Raw genomic sequence first — 7,176 nt, 5'->3', positions numbered from 1 at the left:
GAGTTTGCTCAAACTCATGTCCATTGAGTCAGCAATGTACTCCTCTGCCATCCCCTTCCCCTCCTGCCTTCAATCTTTCCCAGCATCAGGGTTTTTTTCCAGTGAGCCAATTCTTTGCATCAGGTGGCCAAAGCATTGGAGATTCAGCATCAGTCCTTCCCAGAGTATTCAGGGTTGATTTCCTTTGGGACTGACTGGTTTGAGCTGGGATTGTGGCAAGCTGACATGCATGCCTCCTGCTCCTCATGAAGCAGGTTCTGCCTGGGGCCAGTGGGATTTTTCCATGGGGAATGGTGAAACTGCTGCTTCTGGATCTTTAGTTTTTTTTCAATAGATGCTGGACATAAAAATATGTACTAAACTATCTTTTATGTCTGTGACATTATATTTTTAGAAAACATCGTGTGGGCCAATATTTTGTAGGTGAAACAGAACCTATCTGTGGATTTGATGAAAAGCTGCCTGTTCTCAACCTTTGCTATACAAGCTAGACCAGCTTCAATGACCTCCATTTCTTTGTAGGGGTATAGATAAGATGAAAGAGAATAAAACTGGAAATAGTCCTTCTCTGCAAAGTTTCTATGCCCTGCCCAATGATCTGGAGCTCATGTGTTTAGAGCAGCTCAAAAAACAGAATCCAAGTCATATATATAACTTTAGATCTTCTAGTAGTCACATTTACAAAGTAAGAAACAACAGGTAGAATTAACTTTAGTAACCTATTTTACTAAGGGCAACATAGTCAAAATATTTTTTCAATGTACCATCATCAGTATAAAATATTTAAGTGAGATGTCTTACACTCATCTGCTTTTACTATATATACTGTTTTTAATATATCTACTCTTTTTGGAAATCCAGGGTATTTTTCACCTAGAACACATCTCAGTTTGGACCAACCACATATCTAGGTCTCAGCGGTCATATGCAGTCGGTGACTTCCATATTAGATAGCGCTGGTCTAGTCTGTCTCTAGTGTTGCTTTGGGAGGACCTGGGGTTCGAACTAACAACAGGTGTCATCAAATGCAGTGCTTCTCAAAGTGTGGCTGGTCACATTAAAGATTTCTGGGACCCCCTCCCCCCATCAAAGACTCTGATCTGGAATCTTAGACGTTAAGGCTGAAGAATCTGCATTTTGAAATGGGCAACCCTGTTGACGCCAAAACATGGTGACATTGGAGAAGCACTGCCTTCCAGCCATAGACTAGGCGCTCTTCACTCTTTTTGTGGTTTTTAAATAATGTCTTTGTGGCCTGAATAATTTTATCAACTCAGAATAGACCAGAAGTTGATGGTTGCTATGGAATCAGAGCCACGTTGCTGTCAGCCAGTAATTATTAAAACTCTGCTCCACCTGTGCAGTCTGCCGCCAATCACAGCCCCTCCCTCCTGGCATAATTTCTCCATCTGAACCGAGCGTAGTGGCCCTTTTGCTCCTCAGGGGAGAAACCCTTCCTAAACAAGTTTTGAGGCTTCCCTTCGTGGCTTGGATTCGTCCCTGTGCTCTCTCAGCTCCCAATTTTGGCCACTGTTTCATTCGGATTCAAAGCGGACAGACATGGTTGCATGTTAGTCGTTGTGGCTGGATTCGCGGGGTATGTCTCCAGCGGAGCATGTCCGACTTCACACAACATGCAGGAGGACCCTGGATGGCGCTGTGAGCGCTGGTGTGCCCGCACTGTGACCACGCACGGTCACCCTGCCCCCTGCCCCACTCCCGTCCCTTCCAAAAGCGGAGGGCCGGATTTCCAGCCCTGCTGACACAGCCCTCTCTCCCAGCGTGGAGGATTCCGGTATCTCCTTTATCCCAAGATGTTCAGCAGCTTCACAAACTAGGGTGAGGTGGGGGTCCTCACAATTTTGGAGCATTACAACACAGTCTCTTAATCCATTTTTTAAATGCCTTATTTGTGACTAATTCTCCAGGGAGACGTGGCAGGGGGTTATAAATATTTGAAAGCCCGAGGGAAAAGAGCGCTGCCGTGGGTGGTGGAGCGGAGGGCAGGGCAGCGGAGCTTCCAAAGGGGCCGTTTCCAGGGCTGCTGTCGGGCGGGCAGCCCAGGATGTCGGCGGTTCCTTCCACTCTCCTCCTCGCTCCCCTCCTCCTCTTCCTGTTGTTACTCCTACTTCCTGTTATTATGTATCTTCCTGTCAGTTTCCTCATGGGGCCCCACCCCCGGCCCCAATCAGGTCCTGGAAATTCTAAGCTCCCGAAAGACAATTCTATGATACTAATTACACGTCTGGAAAATGAAGCCCCAGCCTGCAGGTGGTACCCACTAACAGCTATCACTATCACTATTATTACTGTTATTGTTACATTAGCACTGTAGCTTTCCAGGGCTGAATTATCTTCCTTCGGCTTTGTTGCCAGGCTTTGTGTGCCCTCATCTGCTTTTTGATAAGGCATCTTTTCCCCTTATTCCTCTATGCATCCTTTTCTTCTTTCTCCGGAGTTAAATGCAGCCACAAAGAAAGCTCAGTTAATTAAGATGCTAAGAAAATAAAAGGTTGCTTTCAAGCTAAGCAACACTGAGTGACAGAAATATTAACTGAAAGGTGTGACATTTTAATGATGTTCACACAAATATTTGAGGGCCTGCAATGTGCCAGGCACTCCTCCACCTCGACAGATACATTGGTGAACAGGATTGGAAAAAGTTTCTGTCCTTCTACTGCAGGAGGCAGACAATAAATAGATTATAAACAAAACATGTGTCTGGGCTGATAAGTGCTATGAGAAAATAAAAGCAGGAAGGGACAAAGAAAGGGCTGGTGGGTGGCTGCAATTTTAACTAAGGTGGCCAGAAAGATCTCACTCAAAAAGTGACCTTTGAGCAAAGATCACAAGACAGGCAGCCACACAGACTACCTGGAATATTCTTTCTACGGATTGAGGGTGGAGCATGTGCAACAGCTCTGGGACAGGTGTGTTCCTGGTACACTTCCTAGAACATCAGCTTGGATTCCTGATGGTGTAGAGCAGAGATGAGGGGAGTAGCATTGGAAAGAATTCATTTTGTCAGAACCTACACCTTAGGGAATACTGACACTTTGGAAATTTTAATACTTTACTTTTTCTTAGTAATGCTTCTAAAAAAATGATAGCAGACGAACTTATACTCTTCAAACTTCACTGATACCTTAGGATAAGTTCCCCAAATATTAGCCTTCTAGAGAAGAGAAAGGAATGGAAGAAAACTAACAACTATTTAGCATTTAGTCTGCACCTGGTGTTTAAAAGCCTTCTCAGAGTCTCCCAGGCCTAGGAGCTTTGGAATACTAATCAGATTCCATTAACCAGAGTGCTCTCAGCCCTATGGCTCCTTGCCCCCACCAGCACATGCAGGATTACGGACTCACTTCCAAAGTCTCACCCTCCTGGTAGGTACTGGTGGGCAGTGCCCGGCAGGGTGGGGGTGGAGGGATGGTCAGGAGGTGTCACCTATACACTCAGGCACCAGCGTGGCTGGGCTAGCAGGTTCCCTCTGCTGCCAAGTGCCCGCCCCACGCTGATCTGGAGCACCCTGGCCTCTGCCTTGCCAGTCATTAGTCACCACTGCTGTTTCCGCTGGCTCACTGGCTGCTGGGCACAGCCCACTGACTTCTTTCGATGGCTTTATCTTCACTCGCTTGGGAGGATTTGCAGTGGCCCAGTGAGCTGAGAGTCCTGGGAGGAGCCCAGGATGTGTGTGTAAGCGCTTGTTGCTTTACGGATGCCACGGATACTCACTTGCCAATCCCAGTGGACAGATGGGAAGAGTTTTCCTTCCATATCAACACACACTTTGACTCAGTCTCCTTTATCTACTGCGTTCTGATCCCAGACATATGGGACATAGTACACACCTAAAGGGCTTTGGGATCTAATGATGGCTTCCTATTCCCAGGAAATCTATTTTTCTCCACTTGCAAGAAAACAGTCCACTTTCTTCCTCCTGCCTGATCTGCCCTCCAATATTTGGGGTAGGGGCACACTTACGGTCTGAAAACACTCAAATCTAAGATAAAACCGAATCTATGCAGATTGAACAGCATAATTGGGAAAGAAGATGATAAATGCCATGAACAGGACACTGAGCTAGGAGTCAGAGCCCTGGGTTCACCTGAGTCCCAGTCACCTGCTCGACTCTCATAGCTGATTGGACCCCATGAGTCTCAGTTACTACACGACTCTCATAGCTGATTGGATCCCATGAGGCCCAGTTACTCACCACGCTCATAGCTGATTGGACCCCATGAAAAGGGGCTCTGGCTCTGCAGTTGATGATAAAGCTCTGCAGTAATATGAAGTTCTTCCCTTGAACGGAAAGGCCCAGCTAAAAAACAGCAACAACACGGATTCAAGGAAATAGGGCTGTGACAAATAATATTTATTATGCACATATTAAAGGTATGGTGGAAAGAGTTCTGTCCAAGGAGGCTGGGAATCTGGCTAATATTCAGCAAGTTATTTAATTTTTAAAATAGGGATAATTCTAACTTCCTTACCAAGGTATAGAGCTAGCTCATACAGATCTTAAATTATCTTGTAAGAAGCATGTGTGTGCGTCTTTGTGTGTCTGCCTGTGTGAGTCTACCACTATACCTTTGTTGCTGATAGTTTGGAGGACTGAGATGGCTATTTCAATTGATCATGGAGGCAGGCTCAGAGTGATGTAATAAGAATTATCTGTGTCTGAATCCTCCCATTTCCAGTATAACCTTGTGCAAGTAATTTAACCTCTCAGTTTCCTCATCTGTAAAAGGAAGTCAATTGCATTTAAGCCAGAAGGTTGTTGAAAGTATTAAAGAAAACTGCATGTGAAATCCTTAGCAGGGGGCCTGAGACAAAGTGAGGACTCAAAAGAAAAAAAAAAGTTCTTTCTTTTTCCTTTGGGAGAAAAAGTGCACATATGGCAATTAGAGAACAAGACAATAGGTACAAAATGCTAAATCGCTGGTGGAGTCAGTAAAAGCTCAAGGAGCCAGAGGAAAGGAGAGATCAAAGAAGCTGGGATCAGCCCAGGAAAGGGGAGGATGGGTGAGCTGGGAGTCTTGGGGAGGCTGGGGCACAAGACTTTTACCTCCGGGTTTGAAATGGATATCACAACCCTTTAAGGACCGAAGTGCTTTGCCCATTTGAACTTCACAATATTTAAAAGTAGTGGGGGTTGCAAACCAAACCACCACAATAAAAACGTGACGTATTTTAAAACGGACAAGGCGGCTCTGATGCAGAAAGTGAAACTGTGCATCCGGCTTTGCTTGCAGGAATCCTGTTTTACACGTTCCTCTTCTCGGATGTGTGACTTTGGGGAGGGGAGGGTGGCGGGATGAAATACAAAATTCTCAGCTGCTGATATCAGCAGAAGTGATTAGAAAGGGGGTGGGGCGAGGTGGAAATCATCTTTGAGTTTAAATTGTTGTAAATCAGACCCAAAACCTAGGCTATACATTATGCTTTTGTTACTCTGAGAGTTAAATTACAAGGAAATGAACTGTGCATGATAATTCCCCTCGTCACTGATTTCTCTGCTTTTCAGCTCAATGTACTCGCCTTAGAAACAGGGCTGCCTCTCAAAGCGATCGCTGGGTGACCGGCGCCCTCTAGTGGTGACTTCGACAAGGACGATGGAGGGGAGTTAGAGGTTCAGAGCCGACCACCCAAACCCAGAGGAGCCTTCTAGCCCTTCCCTGGTTTTGGAGACAGCGGGACAGAAAGGCCTAAGGCAGTGGCTCCAGGGAATTGTTTATCTTCGGTGGACTCTCCAAGGTGTTAGTAGAGGACTGTAAGTTATCTTTTGCGTGTGTCAGTATCATCTCCATCGGAGCAGGGAAATAGTAGTTAACAATCAGAAATTCCCACTTAAAGAGCGAATTGAGAGCATTTGATCAGATGTTGGATAAAGGCTGATGCGAGGATGTCTGCCTGCCCTTCCCCCACCCCTCCACCCAGCCAGCGCCTCGCCCCAGGGCTCTGCCCTGGGTTCTGGAGCTCCGTTTTCTAAGAGAGAACGTCCTCCTGTTATTACAGAAGCCTGTCTAGCCGAATTCCTGCGGAACAGAGTGAAAGGTTCAGATTGTTCTGGGGCCCTGCAAAGCCTTTGACTGGAATGTATTATTTTTTTCTTCAGACCAAAGCAATTAAAAAAAAAAAAAATCAGAGTTTCAACGAGAGAAACTCATAAAGAGGCTTCCAACTGACTGGGTTTAAACAACAACTAAAAAAAGGTCTCAGGGAAGCAGAGTCGCTCCCCAGGTTTGGGTTCTCTCCTCGGGTGACTTAAGGAGGCAGACCAGAAAGAGTTCACCCTCTGGCCCGTGCCCTTTGATTGTGACTAATGACACTGACAGTTCTCTGTACCTTGAACAGTGCCTGGCACACATCTCCCCCCTTCTGTTTTGTAAGAGGACAGTGAGGAAGTCACCATGCCGCATGGCCTGAAATTGCTGAAACCTTTCTCTTTTCATCCCCTTCCCATCCCCCCATCAGGTCGTGGAGACCCAGAACGCGTGGTTGTGTCACGTTTGATTCTGTCACAGTCTAAAACATAATGTCTTGCTGGAAACACGCTTACACACCCACATCCTCCGTGAGAATGGGAGGTGTCCGTTTCTGGGCACGCACAGCATCTCTGCACCCGGGTTTTTGATGGGGCTGGGGCGTGTCTACACGTGCATCGGGGTTTGGGGAGGCGGCCCCAGGCTGGGTTGTTGCAGACACCAGCAGGCAGATGCAGGCGCTGTGTTGAAGCGTTACATATGGGCTTAGCCACTGACAGGCTCACGCAGAATTTATGGAGAGCCTTATTCGGTGTAACAGCAATAGGCTCCATTTTAATAAATCCCCTCGGAAGTAGAGTCATCACTCAGACAGGAACAACTGCTCTATGGGGCTCTGCACCCTCTCCATGACCTTTGTACCTCCCCGCTGAAACCGAATCCTTCCCATCTCTTTTTTTTTTTTTCGTTGCACCAAAAATTTCATCTTTAAAATGAATCAATATGTGCCTGGCGAGTGCAGTGGGAGGGAAACAGAATAGCAGCGTGAGTCCCTCTGCCAGTGAGGCAGGTAAGCCTGCTTACTTGAAGGCATGATTTGCCTTCATAAATGCCGTGAAGTAGAATTTCGTGTTACAAATTAATGTGTGCGTGTGATTTTTTTTTCCCAAGCAAATGCTTTGTTTCTGAG

The sequence above is a fragment of the Odocoileus virginianus genome, chromosome 30, assembly GCF_023699985.2.
Source record: "Odocoileus virginianus isolate 20LAN1187 ecotype Illinois chromosome 30, Ovbor_1.2, whole genome shotgun sequence".
Taxonomy (NCBI): Eukaryota; Metazoa; Chordata; class Mammalia; order Artiodactyla; family Cervidae; genus Odocoileus; species Odocoileus virginianus.
This window is presented reverse-complemented; position numbering follows the sequence as displayed.